Source organism: Mya arenaria, chromosome 9, assembly GCF_026914265.1.
Source record: "Mya arenaria isolate MELC-2E11 chromosome 9, ASM2691426v1".
In the NCBI taxonomy this organism is placed as follows: Eukaryota; Metazoa; Mollusca; class Bivalvia; order Myida; family Myidae; genus Mya; species Mya arenaria.
Genome location: NC_069130.1, coordinates 38,353,492 through 38,374,948, shown reverse-complemented (window position 1 = coordinate 38,374,948; position 21,457 = coordinate 38,353,492). Strand labels below are relative to the sequence as shown.

Genomic DNA, 21,457 nt, shown 5'->3' with positions numbered 1-21,457 from the left:
GCAACAGTTTTCTCATTGTTTGTGTTTGTTGACTTGTCTTAGTTGAAACAAAACCGAGATCCATTAACTCCTCCACATGTTCATCATTGAAATGGCTAACCACTCCGTAAGTCATCTTGTATGATGCTGTACACCTTTGAAGTTTTAATTCGCTGAGAGCTTTTGTATCTTTGGCAAGTGTCTTAAGTAAGACACACAACTGTGGTGCCAGGGAGCATGTTCAGCCATAAATCTGAGTATCATGGCCCATGGATTGAATTGTCAGTCATTGACAGGAACAACTGGATGCACTGGCTGAGGTGTCTTTCATCCCTGACTTTTGTAACCATCAACATACCTGGATGGGGAAATACAAATTACAACTATAGAATTTAAATCTCACTTAAACTGGGTCCTCAAGAAGTTTTGTTGAACTGTCTCAAATAGAAAATAAAATGACTGCCTCAATGTAATATATATTACTACTAAAAAAAATTTATTCATGTTTTTTTTTTTTAAATTTGAACCAAACCAATTTTCATTTGAACCTCCCATTATGATCAACAGCCACTTCTTATTGAGAAAAATCTTCAAACATTATGAGAATAATAATGAAACGGTTTACAGCGTAAACTTCAATCGGCCAAATAACAAGAGGGCCAAATGGCCCTGAATCGCTCACCTGTCATATATTGCACATTCTTCCATTATATACAAATATTGAAAACCTAAGCCTATGAACACGGGGCGTGGCCAATTTTGACCCCAGGGCTAAAGTTTGAACAATCTTAATAGTGGTCCGATAAACGATGCTTCATACCAAATATCTAAGGCCTTCGCCTTTTGGTTTCGTCGGAGAAGATTTTTTAAGTTTTCATCATATACATATATAAGGCAACCCATGACCGCCCTGGTGGGGCCATTTTTTGACCCCAGGGCCAAAGATTGAACAATAATGGTACAAGTCAACTAGATGATATATCATGCCAAATATCTAAGCTCTTGTCACTACTTGATTTTACGTGTGTATCTATATATGTATATTTGTTATTAATTGTTGTATGTGGCCCATATTGAAAATTGGTATGTGTACTAAATATGTTATCCAGTTTAAATTAAGACGTTACTTGTCTTTGTGAGTTCGGAGAAGATTTTTTAAGTTTTCACTATAACACATATAGAGAAAACCCATCAGCCCCGGGGTGTGGCCAATTTTGACCCCAGGGCCATAATTTGAACAAACTTTGTAGAGGTCCACTAGACGATGAATCATGCCAAATATCTAAGCTCTAAGCAACGTAAGTTCAGAGGAGATGATTTTTGAAGTTTTCACTATAAACATGTAGAGAATACCCATGACCCCCAAAGGGGGCGGGGCCAATTTTGACCCCAAGGCCATAATTTGAACAATCTTTGTAGAGGTCCACTTGACGATGAATCATGCCAAATATCTAAGCTCTAGTCCAAGTAAGTTCAGAGGAGAAGATTTTTTAAGTTTTAACTATAAACATATAGAGAATACCCTAACCCCCCGGGGCGGGGCCAATTTTGACCCCAAGGCCATAATTTGAACAATCTTTGTAGAGGTCCACTAGACGATGAATCATGCCAAATATCTAAGCTCTAAGCAACTTAAGTTCAGAGGAGATTTTTGATTTTTTTTACTATAAACATATAGAGAAAACCCATGACCCCCCAGGGGCGGGGCCAATTTTGACCCCAGGGCCATAATTTGAACAAACTTTGTAGAGGTCCACTAGACGATGAATCATGCCAAATATCTAAGCTCTAGTCAAAGTAAGTTAAGAGGAGAAGATTTTTGAAGTTTTAACTATACACATATCAAGTATACCCATGACCCCCCGGGGCTGGGCCAATTTTGACCCCAAGGCCATAATTTGTTAATCTTTGTAGAGGTCCACTAGACGATGAATCATGCCAAATATCTAAGCTCTAGTCCAAGTAAGTTCAGAGGAGAAGATTTTTTAAGTTTTCACTATAAACATATAGAGAAAACCCATGACCCCCCGGGGCCGGGCCAATTTTGACCCCAGGGCCATAATTTGAACAAACTTTGTAGAGGTCCACTAGACAATGAATCATGCCAAATATCTAAGCTCTAGGCCAAGTAAGTTCAGAGGAGAAGATTTTTTAAGTTTTCACTATAAACATATAGAGAAAACACATGACCCCCCGAGGCGGGGCCAATTTTTACCCCAAGGCCATAATTTGAACAATCATTGTAAAGGTCCACTAGACGATGAACCATGACAAATATCTAAGCTCTAGTCCAAGTAAGTTCAGAGGAGAAGATTTTTGAAGTTTTCACTATAAACATATAGAGAATACCCATGACCCCCCAGGGCGGGGCCAATTTTGACCCCAGGGCCATAATTTGAACAAACTTTGTAGAGGTCCACTAGATGATGAATCATGCCAAATATCTAAGCTCTAGGCCAAGTAAGTTCAGAGGAGAAGATTTTTTAAGTTTTCTCTATAACACATATAGAGAAAACCCATGACACCCCGGGGCGGGGCCAATTTTGACCCAAGGGCCATAATTTGAACAAACTTTGTAGAGGTCCACTAGACGATGAATCATGCAAAAAATCTAAGCTCTAGGCCAAGTAAGTTCAGAGGAGAAGATTTTTGAAGTTTTCACTATAAACATATAGAGAAAACCCATGACCCCCGGGGCGGGGCCAATTTTTACCCCAAGGCCATAATTTGAACAATCTTTGTAAAGGTCCACTAGACGATGAATCATGCCAAATACCTAAGCTCTAGTCCAAGTAAGTTCAGAGGAGAAGATTTTTGAAGTTTTAACTCTAAACATATAGAGAAAACCCATGACCCCCCGGGGCGGGGCCAATTTTGACCCCAGGGCCATAATTTGAACAAACTTAGTAGAGGTCCACTAGACGATGAATCATGCCAAATATCTAAGCTCTAGGCCATGTAAGTTCAGAGAAGAAGATTTTTTAAGTTTTCACTATAAACATATAGAGAAAACCCATGACCCCCCGGGGCGGGGCCAATTTTGACCCAAGGGCCATAATTTGAACAAACTTTGTAGAGGTCCACTAGACGATGAATCATGCCAAAATTTTAAGCTCTAGGCCAAGTAAGTTCAGAGGAGAAGATTTTTGAAGTTTTCACTATAAACATATAGAGAATTTTGACCCCAAGGCCATAATTTGAACAATCTTTGTAAAGGTCCACTAGACGATGAATCATGCCAAATATCTAAGCTCTAGTCCAAGTAAGTTCAGAGGAGAAGATTTTTGAAGTTTTAACTCTAAACATATAGAGAATACCCATGACCCCCCAGGGCGGGGCCAATTTTGACCCAAAGGCCATAATTTGAACAAACTTTGTAGAGGTCCACTAGACGATGAATCATGCCAAATATCTAAGCTCTAGGCCATGTAAGTTCAGAGGAGAAGATTTTTTTAAGTTTTCACTATAACACATATAGAGAAAACCCATGACCCCCCGGGGCGGGGCCAATTTTGACCCAAGGGCCATAATTTGAACAAACTTTGTAGAGGTCCACTAGACGATGAATCATGCCAAAATTTTAAGCTCTAGGCCAAGTAAGTTCAGAGGAGAAGATTTTTGAAGTTTTCACTATAAACATATAGAGAATTTTGACCCCAAGGCCATAATTTGAACAATCTTTGTAAAGGTCCACTAGACGATGAATCATGCCAAATATCTAAGCTCTAGTCCAAGTAAGTTCAGAGGAGAAGATTTTTGAAGTTTTAACTCTAAACATATAGAAAATACCCATGACCACCCAAGGGGACGGGGCCAATTTTGACCCAAAGGCCATTATTTGAACAATCTTTGTAGAGGTCCACTAGACGATGAATCATGCCAAATATCTAAGCTCTAGGCCATGTAAGTTCAGAGGAGAAGATTTTTTTAAGTTTTCACTATAACACATATAGAGAAAACCCATGACCCCCCCGGGGCGGGGCCAATTTTGACCCAAGGGCCATAATTTGAACAAACTTTGTAGAGGTCCACTAGACTATGAATCATGCCAAAAATCTAAGCTCTAGGCCAAGTAAGTTCAGAGGAGAAGATTTTTTAAGGTTTTCACTATAAACATATAGAGAAAACCCATGACCCCCCGGGGCGGGGCCAATTTTGACCCCAGGGCCATAATTTGAACAAACTTTGTAGAGGTCCACTAGACGATGAATCATGCCAAATATCTAAGCTCTAGGCCAAGTAAGTTCAGAGGAGAAGATTTTTGAAGTTTTCACTATAAACATATAGAGAAAACCCATGACCCCCCGGGGCGGGGCCAATTTTTACCCCAAGGCCATAATTTGAGCAATCTTTGTAAAGGTCCACTAGACGATGAATCATGCCAAATATCTAAGCTCTAGTCCAAGTAAGTTCAGAGGAGAAGATTTTTGAAGTTTTAACTCTAAACATATAGAGAATACCTATGACCCCCCGGGGCGGGGCCAATTTTGACCCCAGGGCCATAATTTGAACAAACTTTGTAGAGGTCCACTAGACGATGAATCATGACAAATATCTAAGCTCTAGGCCATGTAAGTTCAGAGGAGAAGATTTTTGAAGTTTTCACTATAAACATATAGAGAAAACCCATGACCCCCCGGGGCGGGGCCAATTTTGACCAAAGGGCCATAATTTGAACAAACTTTGTAGAGGTCCACTAGACGATGAATCATGCCAAAATTTTAAGCTCTAGGCCAAGTAAGTTCAGAGGAGAAGATTTTTGAAGTTTTCACTATAAACATATAGAGAAAACCCATGACCCCTGGGGCGGGGCCAATTTTGACCCCAAGGCCATAATTTGAACAACCTTTGTAAAGGTCCACTAGACGATGAATCATGCCAAATATCTAAGCTCTAGTCCAAGTAAGTTCAGAGGAGAAGATTTTTGAAGTTTTAACTCTAAACATATAGAGAATACCCATGACCCCTCAGGGCGGGGCCAATTTTGACCCAAAGGCCATAATTTGAACAAACTTTGTAGAGGTCCACTAGACGATGAATCATGCCAAATATCTAAGCTCTAGGCCATGTAAGTTCAGAGGAGAAGATTTTTTAAGTTTTCACTATAACACATATAGAGAAAACCCATGACCCCCCGGGGCGGGGCCAATTTTGACCCAAGGGCCATAATTTGAACAAACTTTGTAGAGGTCCACTAGACTATGAATCATGCCAAAAATCTAAGCTCTAGGCCAAGTAAGTTCAGAGGAGAAGATTTTTTAAGGTTTTCACTATAAACATATAGAGAAAACCCATGACCCCCCGGGGCGGGGCCAATTTTGACCCCAGGGCCATAATTTGGACAAACTTTGTAGAGATCCACTAGACGATGAATCATGCCAAATATCTAAGCTCTAGGCCAAGTAAGTTCAGAGGAGAAGATTTTTTAAGTTTTCACTATAAACATATAGAGAAAACCCATGACCCCCCGGGGCGGGGCCAATTTTGACCCCAGGGCCATAATTTGAACAATCTTGGTAGAGGACCATTTGGTGATCCTACCTACCATATATCAACGGCCTAAGCCTTGTGGTTTGGGAGAAGAAGATTTTTAAAGTTTTTCCAAAAGGCGATCACAAAAGCTAACCATGTCACAAAGTGACAGGTGAGCTAAAAATCGATTACTATGACACAATCCGAATCGGGATGTCCGAAATAATGCTATAGCGCAAAATTCATTCTCAGTTTGATCACTTTCTATCAACTTAAAAAGAAAAGTTTCGGGAATTTCTCTTCAAAATAAATGGCAAATATGCCCTTAAATCGACGAATCGATGTTTTTAGAGGTTGGTGGTGTCGTTTTTTTCCATTTTCCAATACCCGTTTATTCGTCTTCGTCGTCTGTCATATCCGGATACGACCATCCGGATACTGTCTTCTAGTCCCATCTGTAATTTCCAGAATCATCGGATGCTATCTTAACCAATCATATAGCTCGATTGCCAAGACGTAAATAGGTTCGTTAATTTCCGGCTTTACACTTCCGGAAAACTCACCTTTCGTACCCATATTGTTCGAACTGAGCTCGAATCGCTCCCTGTACCCCCCCCCCCCCCCCTAGAAAAACTCAACAGATTTACATTAATCTCAAAATAGATCCGTGAGGCCTTAAATTAATCCGGAATTTTATCATCCCTGTCAGTGAAACACGAATTGCATTGCATATCTGAGGGGGGGGGGGGGGGGGGGGGGCCCAAGGATATCATAACGCAACTTACCATAGTCGCCTAGCGTTTTTGTTCACAAAGCCGTCCCACACAGTTAATTCTTAATTTGCATGTTGTGTACTGAAAAGTTTCAGCTTTCCATGACACTCTTCAATAAATCTATCCATGAATTAAAACAAATTAACAAATAACTACCAGGTATTAAATGGGAATAATGTAATTTTACCTAAATTATGGATAAATGCAACTTATATTGCAGTCAAACTGGCTAAAATATCAGAAAAATGTGTCCTGTTCACTAAAGTCAGGTTTTGAAGTTGCAGACAACAGTCCAAAGACCAAGAATTTAAGCCTTTAGCCAGGGGCAGGCAAATCTTTAAAAAAAATGAAATGTCATTTTGTTTTATATTTAAATAAAATTCAAATTACACAAACCTTGATAAAATCCTTTTGGAAACTAGATGCCTATATAGATACCCTCAGGAACTTTTGTGTGAAATTTCATTACTGTACACTGCATATAAACTGAGTTTATTCAAAACCTGGTTGGTTCAAATCCAACTGAAGCAATCTCTAATCAATATTAACCTTAGTTCAACTAACAAATTAAATATTTGAATGTAGGAAGATTTGTTTTTAAAAAATCAGCAATGATGTTTTTCCTTTAATTGTCTCAGTTTCAATACAACAACAAATGAAAAATTTAATAAACAAGTTCATAAGCACTGTTCTATCTGAGAAGTTCCATGGATGTGAATCGCTTACTGTGGCAATGGTTTCCTAATCACCATTGAAGTTATATCCACTGCTCGATCTAAGGCATTATTAATACTACTTCAATATAAGCAATTTGCTCTGCCTTTTTTTTATAGATTATAAGTATCTATCATGTGTTTCCGGTACGGATAGAAAAAACCGACCCGAGGGCACATGCGTAAGCCGGTAACGAGGCTTGCCGAGTAACCGGTCACGCAGCGTGGCCGAGGGTCAAATTTTTCGATCCGGACCGGAAAAACATGATTGATATATTTTTTGGCATACCTAAAATTATGAATTTGTGGAAAAATTGACCTAAAAAATGCACTTTTGTACATTTCACCAAAAAGCATGTGCGACGTTGTGTACTGACGTCATAAAGAGCAGTAATTTTAAATCACCATTGACGTCAAATGGATCCTTTAAAAATCGTGCTTTTAGGATTATTATTTTCATTTTTAATTAAAAGTATTGTATACTTATATTTTTGATTGCGCTTTTTATTGAAATTGCATAATATACTTTTCATAAACCATACAATAAAAGAAATAAGAAGTGGGGCGTTGTTGCGCGTGACTCATCTTACATGATGGGGGTTGTAAGACGATTTTTTCCAGAACAGGTCACATGACCGGAAACACATGTCCGGTAATCAAGAAAATTGTCTATTCCAAAGGTAATCTTTTTTTTACATTAAACTCATTACGATATTTGTCTGTCAGATTATCCACTATTATGCCATTGCATCTTCTTTGCTGAACGAACGATAAATGAATACTCACTATTTAGCAGTATTTTTTTGGTCACGAATAGCAACTTTTTTACCTGTCGGCCCTATTTTGGCAAATAGAGAATTTTTAGAAAATTTGTTCTTACATGTAAATACAGTTCGAATTTATCAAAACAAAAGTAACATTTTGGGTTTATTCAGGGAAGACCATAAAATAGCAATTTTGATTTATAAGTATGTAGGTTGGTTTCAAAAGCTCATTACAGTTTACTTTACCTAGTTGCTAAGTTATCAAATTTTTAAAAAAAATATTACTTTAATGGACTATAATATACTGTAGAGGGGCCTTGTCGTAAAGTAAAGAAAAAAAGGTCCTATGAATAGGGGGACTTTGACTTTCAGTCAAGACAATCCCAGGTAAAATCCCCGCTCTGCACAGACAAACTGCTGGGAAAAGCCCCGCCAAATGCCCCCGCACCCTAGGGACAACCTAGGTTAGGCCCATTCCCCGCTTTTTTAGGCACAAAAACAATACCTACGCATTCACTCAGTACAGCCAGCCCACTTGGAAGGTAAAAACAGGGCCCATTTCCCCTGCTATACCCCAGGTCTTGACAATTGACTGATGCATAAATGTTGAAGAATGATGGGTGGGAAATATTTCATTGTTTCATTAATTATAAAATATGAGAATTTATCACACATGCAAAAAGCCACCGAATGGGTGATGGTATTCCTTCTGTTCTGCAATTCATTCAGAACGCGGAACAAAACATCAATTTGGTGTGGCCGTAGTCAATAATTTAATTGAGTTGCACCAAATGTCTAACCGTACACAAGGACATTTCATATCACACACTTATACTGGAAATTTCCTTTAATTTAAATGAAGGACTAAGAAATGTATACAAAACAAAGACTCACGGCGCACACAGCAAAAGACGTTCACTATGCTATTTTCTGCTTCTACAAGTGTGAAATATTTTGGATTTGCTTGCATTTTAATGATGGAATCCTTGGCCAAAATTCCAACTCGACGGAATTTTGTAGAACGATGCAACGCTGTGTGCGCCGTGAGTCGTTGTTTTGTAAACATTTCTTAGTAATTAGTAATATCTAAGAACTCATACATGTGTTAAAATGTTAATTTTGTTCATTTCATCCATTAAACGAATTGTTTGTAAAATTTATTTTAGTTCTTAAAATAAATATCGGTATTTCAAGAAAGGCTGTTGTTAACGTGAATTTTAAATATGCTGCTGTAAATTCTTCTTATAACAGGCTTATTTTATTAAATAAGTAGTTTGAATTACTCTCTCAACTGTGACGATAATGCATTCAACATTGAACTATTATTCCAAATGATATTTCTTTCATGAAATGAATGTATATCCAATCCATTTGATCGATTTTAAGATGTTAAATTTATGTTCTAGGTTGGCCGTCATGGTGATACGTCCAAATTATCCCTTGTCCCTCTATAAGAGACGGAGTCAACCCTCATATGTTTCACCAAATGTTGACAAAAGATGGATAAATTTAATTGATGCAGTGATAAATACATTTAAATTGAAGACAAGATATACTCCAGCCAACTCCGTTCCATGTACATCCCCGGTAAAAGAAAGTCAACAGTCAAGAAATGATTGAACTACGTGTTAATGTACAATTAATCATTAAACTATTGAATAGAAGAAATAAATGATTACATATTTTGCTGGTTGGATCAATTTTATTTGTATGTGACGTCATTATAAACTACTTATTTCTTTTTCATGATAAAAGCCAAACCCTTTGAGTGAAATGATTCAAAACGTCGCGCTCATAATGTAAAAATTCAACACTTTTAAGTTATGAATGTAGTGGATGCAATAACAATTTATTTGATATATGTTTGAATTTTACATAAGTAAAGTCATGTTGTTGTTGACATCAATATAATCTTATATCATTGTTGTTTGGCATGGCCTTCGTACAACTTTGAAAACATTATACATCGGAAATGTGTACACAAATGACAAATCTATCAAAGTTTTTTAAAACACTGTAATAGTTTTTTTTTCAAAAAGGAAACATATTTAGGGCAGTCTATTTTATCAGAATCTGAAAGTGGGTTACAAAATGACCTGTTGTTGTTAAAAGATTACTGATATAGACAGAACGTTTTTCACATAAGTATTAGTGTAAATGCAAATAAAACAAAGGTTATAATTTTTAAAAAAGGCTGAAACATTAGGCAAAATTTAATTTTGTTTGTATCAAGGGCTTGAGTTTGAAATTGTGAATAAATTTACTTATCTAGGAATAGTAATAAGCACTGGTGGGTCATTTAGCACAACGTTTGACAATTGGTCAGGACAGGCTATGAAGACTTTTTACAAGCTTAATTCAGACCTAATAAAATTTCCTGGTATAGCAACATGCTATTATTTATCTTTGTTTGATAGCATTAAGTTAGAAAGAGATTATTTAAAGTTCTGTGAAAAAATACTGGGTGTTAAAACCCAAACTCAGAACAATTTTGTGTATGGAGAACTTGGTAGAATACCATTACTAATTATAGGAATTGTAAATGTGATTAATTATTTTTTAAAGATTTTACAATGTGATGATATTAAATATGTTAAAGCTGTTTAAAGAAAATCGTATACAGATTTAGAAAGATTGCCAAATTGTTAGTCATGGGCAAAAGTTCTTATAGATTTATTACAATCACTATGATTTTATGATGTATGTTTATTTCAAAGTGTTTGTGTTTTTAATATAAATTTATATGTGAACTGTAACAGAGAGCAAAAGATTTTATGTACATAATTGGTTTGCTGAATTTAATAATTTATCTAGAGCCAAAACGTTTGTATTATTCGCAGACTGTAAGTTGCAGCCATTTTTGTGTTGTTAATATATAGTTAAATTTAGGAAAGCAGTGACGAGACCTAGACTCCCGTCAAATTGAGGAAATTTTGAGAAATTGAGGCCGGTAGATGACACAAACCTACTCCTATATCTGTATATGAAAGGAAAAGTCAAGTTTGCCATAAAATAGTAGATGAATTTCATTTCTTGTTTAAATGTACTTTATTTAGTTATTTAAGAAGACAATACATACATAATACTATTTAAATAGACTAAATTTGTTGAATTTTTACAAATACAAATAAGACTATTCAAAGGAAATTAGCATTTGTTTATCCACAAGGCTTTTAAATTGAGAGTCCCTGTTATATTTATAATGATGTTAACGACTCATTTAAGTAACATTTGTAACCACTGTCACCTCCCTATGGTTATATGATATTCTATGTGTACTGTCTATGTTCAATTTGTGTTTCGACAGTACCTTGTCAGTATAAATAAGTGTATGTTTATTAATATATATTGTGGCCTACGATCGATTGATGGAAGTGCATTTAATTCTATATATTATGAATACATTGATGTACATATGTATGTTCATGAGCCTATGGTCTGGCTATATGCATTTGAATAAACTATGAAACTGTCTTTTGATTCCACATCTAATGTCTGGTTGGTGATATATTATTCTATGGCGTCAAAGCCCCCCCCCCCCCCAGATGAAAAGTAGATAAAATATTTAGCCATGCTGGACATCCTTATGGTGCTCATGGCTAAAGATAAAAAATACCCGTAATGAACTACTCTTCTATTGTCATCACAAAAGTGCCTCCCTTGTTGAAGACCGTCGTCTGTAGCACAATAGAAACATTGTCATATGGTATTATTTGAAATGTGAAAACTTTGTAAACCTTGTTTTCGCATAACACACTAGGCTCGTGTTGGGATGAACCTTTCTTACACGAAAGGCCATGCAAGATACAAATTATCATCTTACGAGGGAAAGTCATATTTATGGTAGTCAATTTCTTTGTCAGTGCTTTTTATTATTTCCTGATTTCTTCTTGATAAATATATTTTGACCATTTTCGAAGCAAGGGATTTAACTGGAGTGTGGGCAGTTTTATGATTAACCTTAGGAATGGCGATTTTGTTATTAAATGTAATCATTTCTTGGCTTTTGAATTTCTCTCACTTTGGAATGTACATGGGACGGGTTTGGCTGAAGTGTATTTTGCCTTCCATTTTATTGTATTTATTACTTCATCCATTTATCTTTGTAAACTTTTGGTGAAACTACAGAGGGACAATGGGTATTTGGAAGTCTCCCTTCAGGCAACATAAATTAAACATTTTCAAATCGATCAAATTGATGTAAATTCATACCATGAGTAAGAGTTTTGGGTTGTATACATTCTCGTCATAATTAAGAGAGCAATACAAAGTATAAAATGGAATAAAATAAGCATGTAATGATACGTTTGTTAAGCATACCGAATAAACATAGTCGGCTTTATTTAGATGAGAAGAATTTCACGTTAAAGGCAGCACATATAACATTCACGTTTACAACAGCAGTTCTTGAAAATTGGATATTTATTGAAAACAAATATAAAAACATTTAACGAATAGTTCGTTTTATGAAAGTAATTGGCAAAACTAACTTTTTAACGCATGTCTGATTTATTAACTATTACTTATAACTAAGACATATGTACAAAACAAAGAATCACGGCGCACACAGCGTTGCATCGTTCTACAAAATTCTGTCGAGTTGAAATTTTGGCCAAGGATTGCATCGATACAAGCAAATCTAAAGTATTTCACACGTGTAGAAGCAGAAAATATCATAGTATTTTATAGGCTAAGAAATATTTTCCTATCTTTTCTCTAAAAAAGGTTATTTATGAATTACGGTCACTTTCTTGCTTGTTAACATCAGTTTTGAACCGTTGTGACACATGTGAGAACCCCGTTGAAGTCATGTGATTCCTCACCCTGAGTAACAATCATTACACATTGTAAATTATTTTTATTGCTGAATGTACTTTATCACATTATTTATGTTAAGCAATATCACTCAATTTTAAAGATAGGATGGCCAGACGCCTCTATTGTACCTTGAATACTGAACAGGTTTCAGTAACAATCATTACACATTGTAGATTATTTTTATTGCTGAAGGTCCTTTATCACATTATTGATGTTAGGCACATTTTGCTCAGTCTTAAAGATACATGTATTTGTAGGATGTCCAGACACTTCTATTTTATCATAAGCACTGGATAGGCATAAGTTTAATTATTTTGCTAGATTCAAAACTCCAAATTTAACAATTTGTGGAAATTGTGAATAAAATACCTCGGGGAAATTTGAAAAACAATCTCCTGTGATCTGAATGAACAAAGGGAAGTAACTCTCAAAACATTAAGAAACTTGTAAGACAAGAGGAACACCTCTGCCTCACAAATTATATGTCAGGCCCTTGTTATTCCCAAACCCTTGTGTGTGCCTAATTTCAGGACAACCTGTTCCCTCTACAAAACAGAAAGAGCTAGTACTGGTTTACATCAAGTGAAAGGGCACATACATTTTTAACAAGTCACAATGGCTAATGGTTAAATATGTAAGGCACTAGTACCTTTCATGGGTAGCATAGGCAGCCATTGTAATAACTCATTTTGATCCACATTCCCAACAACCCAAAAACCTTACATTTCTACTAGGCTTGAACAATTGCACCAAGGCCTCCTGAATGAATTCAGATTTTGAACACTGAATGTGTGAAAAGTTTTAAAACATTTCATCTTAAAATGTCAATTATTTTGAGCCACATACATTTTACAACAGACCATCCGAATAACCAACAGCATGATTCCATTATATCTCCTTCAAACTCATAATGACATTACAAGGACAAGCAGTAGCTGAACTGTAACAGTAAATATATATATCATATACACATGGCCATTCACCTCCAAAAAGGTGTATAAATATTGGGAATGATTTAAATATCAAACATGAGTGCAGCGGAGCGGACACCAATGCTGACCTGTTGCTGTTTATTAGTGAAAATGTGGCATAGCTCTACAAATATTAAACAAGAGTGCAGCGGAGCGGACACCAATGATGACCTGTTGCTGTTCATTAGTGAAAAATGTGGCATAGCTCTACAAATAACAAAGTCAGAGTTATGTACCTTGCAATACAAGCTATCTTTTGCAGCATGTGTACCAAGTTTCATTTGAATATCAAATATACAAAATTTAAAATACAGAAAATTACACCAAATCTATAACAATACCAAACTTTTTTTCTTCGAAAGAAGATGAAAATAATAAAAAAATATAATAGGACAAACTAATAAGCTACAGAATACCTTGGGCAGGTTGAACACAGTGTCTCTAATGACCACTTGGAAATGTGGTGGGTTAATGCTGGTCTGGTTTAGAAGTAAGTTTTCCTTCTCCAGGTCTGAAATAATGGGCACCATGGCATTTTAACAACACATTTCATTTCAAGATAGAAAAAAAAAGTATTTTTATAAAAAATTTCTTAATTACGGTACTAACAAAACTATTTTATTATAGAAAATGAGCAAGTTGAGCAATCAAGCATTTGACTTTATGAGACACACTTAATATATAACTGACATTGGTAAACATTGGCTACCACAAAGGATGGGTATTGATGGGAAAAAAGCACTGTGATATATCGCAATATTTCCGTAGTGTACTGTTTGAATAACAAAACGAAGAACTTGTGAGGAATTTATAAAATTGAATGCTAATTTACAGCTTTATTTCTCTCTTGAAATGATGAAAAGAAAATGTTTGTCCTATAATAATAATAATAATAATAATAATATCTTTATTTAGAGAAGGTATATACACATTATGACATAATTACAGGTTCGACCATAACAACATCATTTTTACAATGTAACTATATTGGCATTTTTATGCTTTTCTAACTTTGAAAACATAAAATAATAAAAAAAATATCAGATACTACTACTATATTAATGATTTAACAAGTGGAAAATGATGAGTTGTTCGACATTTCAAAACACATTGTTGAACCTGGTTGTCAAGTGTTATAAAAAAGTATCTAAGGCTATATATCCTTACTAGGTTTATCTGGAGTCTTGAGGAAGTGGCCATTGGGGTACCTTAGGCCCGGGGAAGCCGGGAATCCAGGTATGTGCAGAACATGTGCATCACAAACTGGAAAAAAATTGTATAAAAGTTAGGTTTTAACTTAAAAGATATTAGTGTTGCAGCCTGTCCTCATGGAGACCAACTTGGGTACCCTTCTGCCTTCAGAATTGAATGCTATAGATAATAAAGTAATTGCTTTATTCTGTTAAAAAGCTTATTTTATGCTAATAAATATATCCACACTTGGTATCTATGGTAGTTGGAGCTTCTGAAACTGTTTACGTAAACACAATTCTAACTGTTTTTGTCAAATTCATAATATTAAGGTTCAACACAGTCCAATACAATATTCCCTTTCCACCCTAAGCACCCTGTCCCTTCATACAGCACACTGCCCTTTTTAAAACCTGGCAAAAAAACGAGCTTTCATCCGAGTTAAAGTTTACACCCAAGTGAAGGTTCTCAATCGAGCAAAACTTCTCACCAAAGTGAAGGTTCAGACCCAAGTGAATGTTCTCATCTGAGTGAAAGCTCTCATTGAGTGATAGTTTTTATCCGAGCGAAAATTCTCACCAAAGTGAAGGTTCTCATCCGAGTGAATGTTCTCACCCAAGGAAAGGTTCTCATCCGAGTGAAAGTTCTGTCCAAAGTGAAGATTTTTCAACCGAGGGAACCAGACCAAGTAAATGTTCTAACCTGAATGGAGTTGAAGTTCTCACCTGAGTATCTGTGGGCAAATGTTCGCTCCATGGTTTCCCATACTGGCCCCCACCACCACCTCGATTCCACAAGAACTCGCTGACACACCCATCACTTCCCAACTCTGAAAATGTACAATGGTATTTATCCTATATGATGTGTTTTATGAATTTATTTTCGCATTATAGCCCACTGAGCTAAACAGAAGAATAGATGGCTACACTTTATCCTATTGATAGATAAGGTATCATCATATTGAGGTTAGGTATATGTATCACAATGGCCAACAGTACATTAGATGTCTAGCTTTAATCCTCTTGATAGATAGGGGACCATCATATTGAGGTTAGGTATATGTATCACGATGGCCAAGAGTAGAAAAGATGCCTACCCTTAATCCTCTTGACCAGGTACTCCTGATTGGACGTACAATCTAGATAGGGGACCATCATATTAAGGTGAGAGTGGTCTTCTCCAAATCTTGTACTGAATTGTACCCTTGGGCATCTTCATACAACTTAATATAAAAGCAGCTGTGTGGCACGAAGATATACAGTGCAGGTTAACGCCAAAACTTGTTCCTTTTGCTCTTTTTTCACTTGAACAAGGGGCATAACTTAATAAGTATTGAAACAAGAGTGATGTTCTTTGCTATTTATGTGCATATTGTTTGCCAGTGATCCAGCTATGCCTAAATAGGAGGGATGAGAGCCATGCTGCCCTTTAATGGCCCCTACCTCCTTTTTACTTCACCCAACTGTAGACTTTTGAATGACAGAGCTGCCTTTGATGAATATTATGATGGCAAATTGCTAATATTTGCATATTGTTTCTGGCAACATGTGTATCAAGTTTCATTTGAGAATCTTGAAAGTTAAAAGTTTTGACACTAAAACACTGACAATAACTAGGCTGACAGCGATACCAAGGTTATTTCAGAGTACCTAATAAAATCCACATCTCCACAATGTTGTTCACAGGGATTAAATGAATACAATCAGTTTCTTTTTCTACTTTTAGTCTGGGATGATTCAGTGATTTTCTAGTCTGCAATTTGGAAAATAGCCAATAAAGAAAGTTTTTTTTATTTCTTAAATACATGCAAACATGGAGGTCAGGAGAAATGAGTTCTACCTTGTAGCAGAATGGTCCAAGCCTGCGATTAAGAAGCAACATATATTTATGCCTCTCATAATATGTATTATGTTTATATTTGTACCTTTGGCTAGTGGCCTTAAACAGAGTTCAAGTGAGTGTCAATATAAAGAAGAATCATTGCTCTTGTGATACAGACCTTTCTGAGGCGCTCAATCCAGAGGAACAGGTCATCTGTCACTCCCAGAGTCCTCCAGACCTGAAACATGCAACTAGTACATTTCAAGTAGTTGAAACATATCTATATGCAAGGACATAGGGAGGACAAAGTTGTATAAGCGGATAAAAGGGACAGTCCCATCATAAAATTGACCACACAAGAAATCAAAACCACAACATAAATATTTGGCCTATCATACGGAACTTCTGCTTTAAGAAACAAAGTTGTTAACCTTCAAATCTTTACTAAACGGAAAGTTTCATTGACACACTAGTGATCCGCAGTAATCTATACAATTTAAAGATAATTATATCAGCTGGGTTTTTTATATTCGATGCAGAAAATGTAACTTCCTCAATTAATTTTTGCTATACGGCCAATTTCAGCCAGTTTTGGTTCATATTTAATAAATTACCCGTTAGTCCAGTTTACCTGTCTGTGGTATATATGTTAAAACTAAATCTGTTTGTGAATACATGGTACTTCTGTTTGTCCAGAATTGTCTTGGAAACAACTCATAAACTAAAGATAAGTTGGAAGTTCAATCTTAAACAAGAGCTGTCAGAAAGACATCACACTGGACAACTCTGCCGCTTTTAAGTTTAAGGATTGCAAAGTTTTAGTGAAACAGGCGTGGATTACTGTTATATCTACTTAACATGAAAAACCTTAACCAGCATGCCTGAGTCAAATAATAAAAGGGCAGTATATGCATAATATTTCAATGCAATAAATCAAGTAGTTACTGATTCATTGACTTATTTGTGCATACATGCAACCAAAGAGACAATTCAATAATTAAATTTCCTATGTCATGATAATGAGATATTACTGTTTTATACTGTGAATACAATGTTTCTTTTTATTTGATGGACGTTCACATTACGTCTTCAAGTGATTATCTAAAAGCACAGATGTAATGCATTCCAGAGTCATTTGGAATCAAACCATTTATAAATATTACACAAATTTGCCTCTTTTATAGAATATTTAACAGTTAAAGGGAAGTAATCCAATTAAATATTTATGTATCATAAAATTATGATTTTACTCTCAGATGCATTTCCATGACTCAAGTATTAATGCATTTATGATGTATTCTATGTATTTTGGGTTGGTGGCCTTTTATAATAAACTAAACAATTAGCTTGAGATGGACTTGACAGCTCTTTGTTCACAAAAGTTTATAATCCTTCATAAAAGATAGTCCCCACTAAAACCCTGTCTCGAAATTGTATATTACCTCTTCTCCCAAATAATCGCTATCATTCGTCCACGACTTATGGCTCTGTTGGGATTGACTGGCGAGCTGGAACTGGTTATTACGGAACACGTGGCTCAGGTCCAGGCTTGGACGGCCGTAACTCCAGAATGATGAACTGTTCAGCGACATGTCCTGGCAACCTGTGATAAAGCGACCATCTTATCAACCAATGCATCGTTTTTTGATTTTCAGAATCAATTGTTTTTATGGATTTTTAAAGGATTATTTTCTTAAAACAAGGTATATTTAAAGTTGCAAGTTTAAATCTCAATGCAGTGGTTTTAATAATAATTCAGTTATTGACAGCCAAATGGCAATTTTCATTAAAATCAAATAATGCTAACCCTAAATGATATGCAGAATAAATGCATCGCTGCATCGTACATAATACAGGCTTTCAAGTGACCAAAAACTACAAAGCTTTTTTTAAAAGAAAGTAATGACTACTGAACATTTCCATCAGTGTTATGTTGATAAACATTTACATTTTTTTCAAGATTCTAAAGATCTTTGTGTTGAACTTGCACAAATCTTAAAGTAACTGGCTAGCTAGGGGAAGTTGGTGGCATGCCAATATTTTGAAATTGAGTGCTTCATTTCCCGCATTTTAGGCCATTCTAAGAGCATTTTAATAAAACACTTGTATTCTATTATTCAACCAAAAAAGTGGAAAGAGTAGGGCTTTTCCAAGACGAAGAAGGTAAAAGTGAGCCCACTTTAAAGCCTGAATTAATAAGGAAACAGCTAAGCAACAATATAAAGTAAGGCTTCATGACCCGCGGACTTACCGAGAGCTGCCTTGTAGTCTTTCTCATCTTGCTCCTTTAGGTACACTGACAGGGACTGTAAGTCTGTCATCTTGTCAGATGGCGCTGAAAATTTGATGCGGTTGATTAAACAAATAATAATACAAAGAAAATTGACAACGCTAAGAACACCACAAGTCCCCGACAATGCAAAGACCATTGCAAGACCATGACAATGCCAAGAGCATTGCAAGTCCATGACTACGCTTAGAACACCTAGAGTCCATGACAACGCCAAGAACACCACAAGTTCATGACAACGCCAAAAACACAACAAGTCCATGACAACGCCAAGAACATCACAAGTCCATGACAACGCCAAAAACATCACAAGTTCAAGACAACACCAAGAGCATCACAAGTCCATGACAACGCCAAGAGCATCACAAGTCCATGACAACGCAAAGAGCATCACAAGTCCATGACAACGCCAAGAACACAACAAGTCCATGACAACGCCAAGAACATCACAAGTCCATGACAACGCCAAGAACAGCACAAGTCCATGACAACGCCAAAAACATCACAAGTTCAAGACAACGCCAAAAACATCACAAGTTCAAGACAACGCCAAGAGCATCACAAGTCCATGACAACGCCAAGAACATCACAAGTCCATGACAACGCCAAGAACACAACAAGTCCATGACAACGCCAAGAACATCACAAGTCCATGACAACGCCAAGAACAGCACAAGTCCATGACAACGCCAAGAACATCACAAGTCCATGACAATGCCAAGAGCACCACAAGTCCATGACAATGCCAAGAGCACCACAAGTCCATGACAATGCCAAGAACACCACAAGTTCAAGACAATGCCAAGAGCATCACAAGTCCATGACAATGCCAAGAGCATCACAAGTTCAAGACAACGCCAAGAGCACCACAAGTCCAAGACAATGCCAAGAGCACCACAAGTCCAAGACAAAGCCAAGAGCACCACAAGTCAATGACAATGCCAAGAGCACCACAAGTCCAAGACAATGCCAAGAGCACCACAAGTCCATGACAATTCCAAGAGCACCACAAGTCCATGACAATGCCAAGAACACCACAAGTCCATGACAATGCCAAGAACACCACAAGTCCATGACAATGCCAAGAGCATCACAAGTTCAAGACAACGCCAAGAGCATCACAAGTCCATGACAATGCCAAGAGCATCACAAGTCCATGACAATGCCAAGAACATCACAAGTCCATGACAATGCCAAGAGCATCACAAGTTCAAGACAACGCCAAGAGCATCACAAGTCCATGACAATGCCAAGAACACCACAAGTTCAAGACAATGCCCAGAGCACCACAAGTCCATGACAACGCCAAGAGCATCACAAGTCCATGACAATGCCAAGAACATCACAAGTCAATGACAATGCCAAGAGCATCACAAGTTCAAGACAACGCCAAGAGCATCACAAGTCCATGACAATGCCAAGAACACCACAAGTTCAAGACAATGCCAAGAACACCACAAGTTCATGACAAAGCCAAGTGCATAACTATCCCTCTTTTTCATTTTAACTGTCACCATCTCTTTGATTTATCAATTCAATTCTTATTTTTGTCAGATAATTGATGATCAACGTCAGAAATAGTCCACAATAACAAAGGTTACCACTCTTAGCATAGGTGACCGCCTCACACCAAAAACGGCACTGTTTAAAAAAAGAAAGAAAGATTTCTAAGACACTACATGTATGAACATTGTAAAAAGCCTGCATGTACCTCAACCCTCACTGTACAACAACCATCATTCATGAGTCAATTACTTGGAAGAAAGGTACGCAGCACATGAGCTAGCTGAGGGGTGTATGTTTATCCTATGATGGCACTGGTCTATCCATCCCCAATAAGGGTTTCAGTCATGAAAGGTTTTGGGGCATAGTACACAAACAGAATGTAACTCTGGTAATTTAACATTTGCTAGTGTATAGAACTGTTACACAGGACCCTTATTTGACAGCTAAGAGGACAACTAGTATTTTAAGTTGCGAGGAGGGTGATTGAACAAGCTTGAGTGCATAAAATTACAAGTGACCATACCTGGACGGACTATAAGCAGTATGAGAGCTAGATGGAGTACTACTGGAGAATACCAGGCTATTCTTGCCATGGAGCAGAGCTGCGAATGGGCGACAGGCTGGAATGGTACATGCTCTTTAGTAATATATAGAAATAATTTCGCACGCACCTCGAAGTTTTATTTTAAATGGTTACGATATCTCAGTAAGTTACTGTAACAAATAGAAGAGACACATTAAGTGTTGTTTATCTACTGTGATATTTCATAAACAAAAATATGGGTGTACGAATAATTGCCCTGTTTAGACATGCTGCAGTAATTAATGCTATACGAAAGCATCCCCAACACCCTAAATGGAACTGGGTGAAAAACATGAGATTAAGAAACTAACCACAACATTTTGAAAACACCATAAAGACTTTACGCAACCTTGAACATTAACCATACCATTGTCCTTGACCCCAAGGAGTCGCTTCTGTATCTGAGTGACTTCCAATTTGTTGTTGAAGACATAGTACGAGAGGCATTTGAACACATCGGAGACAATACTGAATACTAGCATGACAATTAACGACACCTCTGAAATAAACATGGCAGGGCTTAAACCATCAGAAGAATATGGTGGATGTGCCAGTGTTTTATTTGATTCATCTTTA

General features: G+C 36.7%; 1 pseudogene; it reads right to left on the bottom strand.

The window, feature by feature from the left end:
• LOC128245984 (transmembrane protein 209-like) overlaps window positions 1-21,457 on the bottom strand; it is a 38,052-nt pseudogene that overhangs the window by 10,565 nt on the left and 6,030 nt on the right.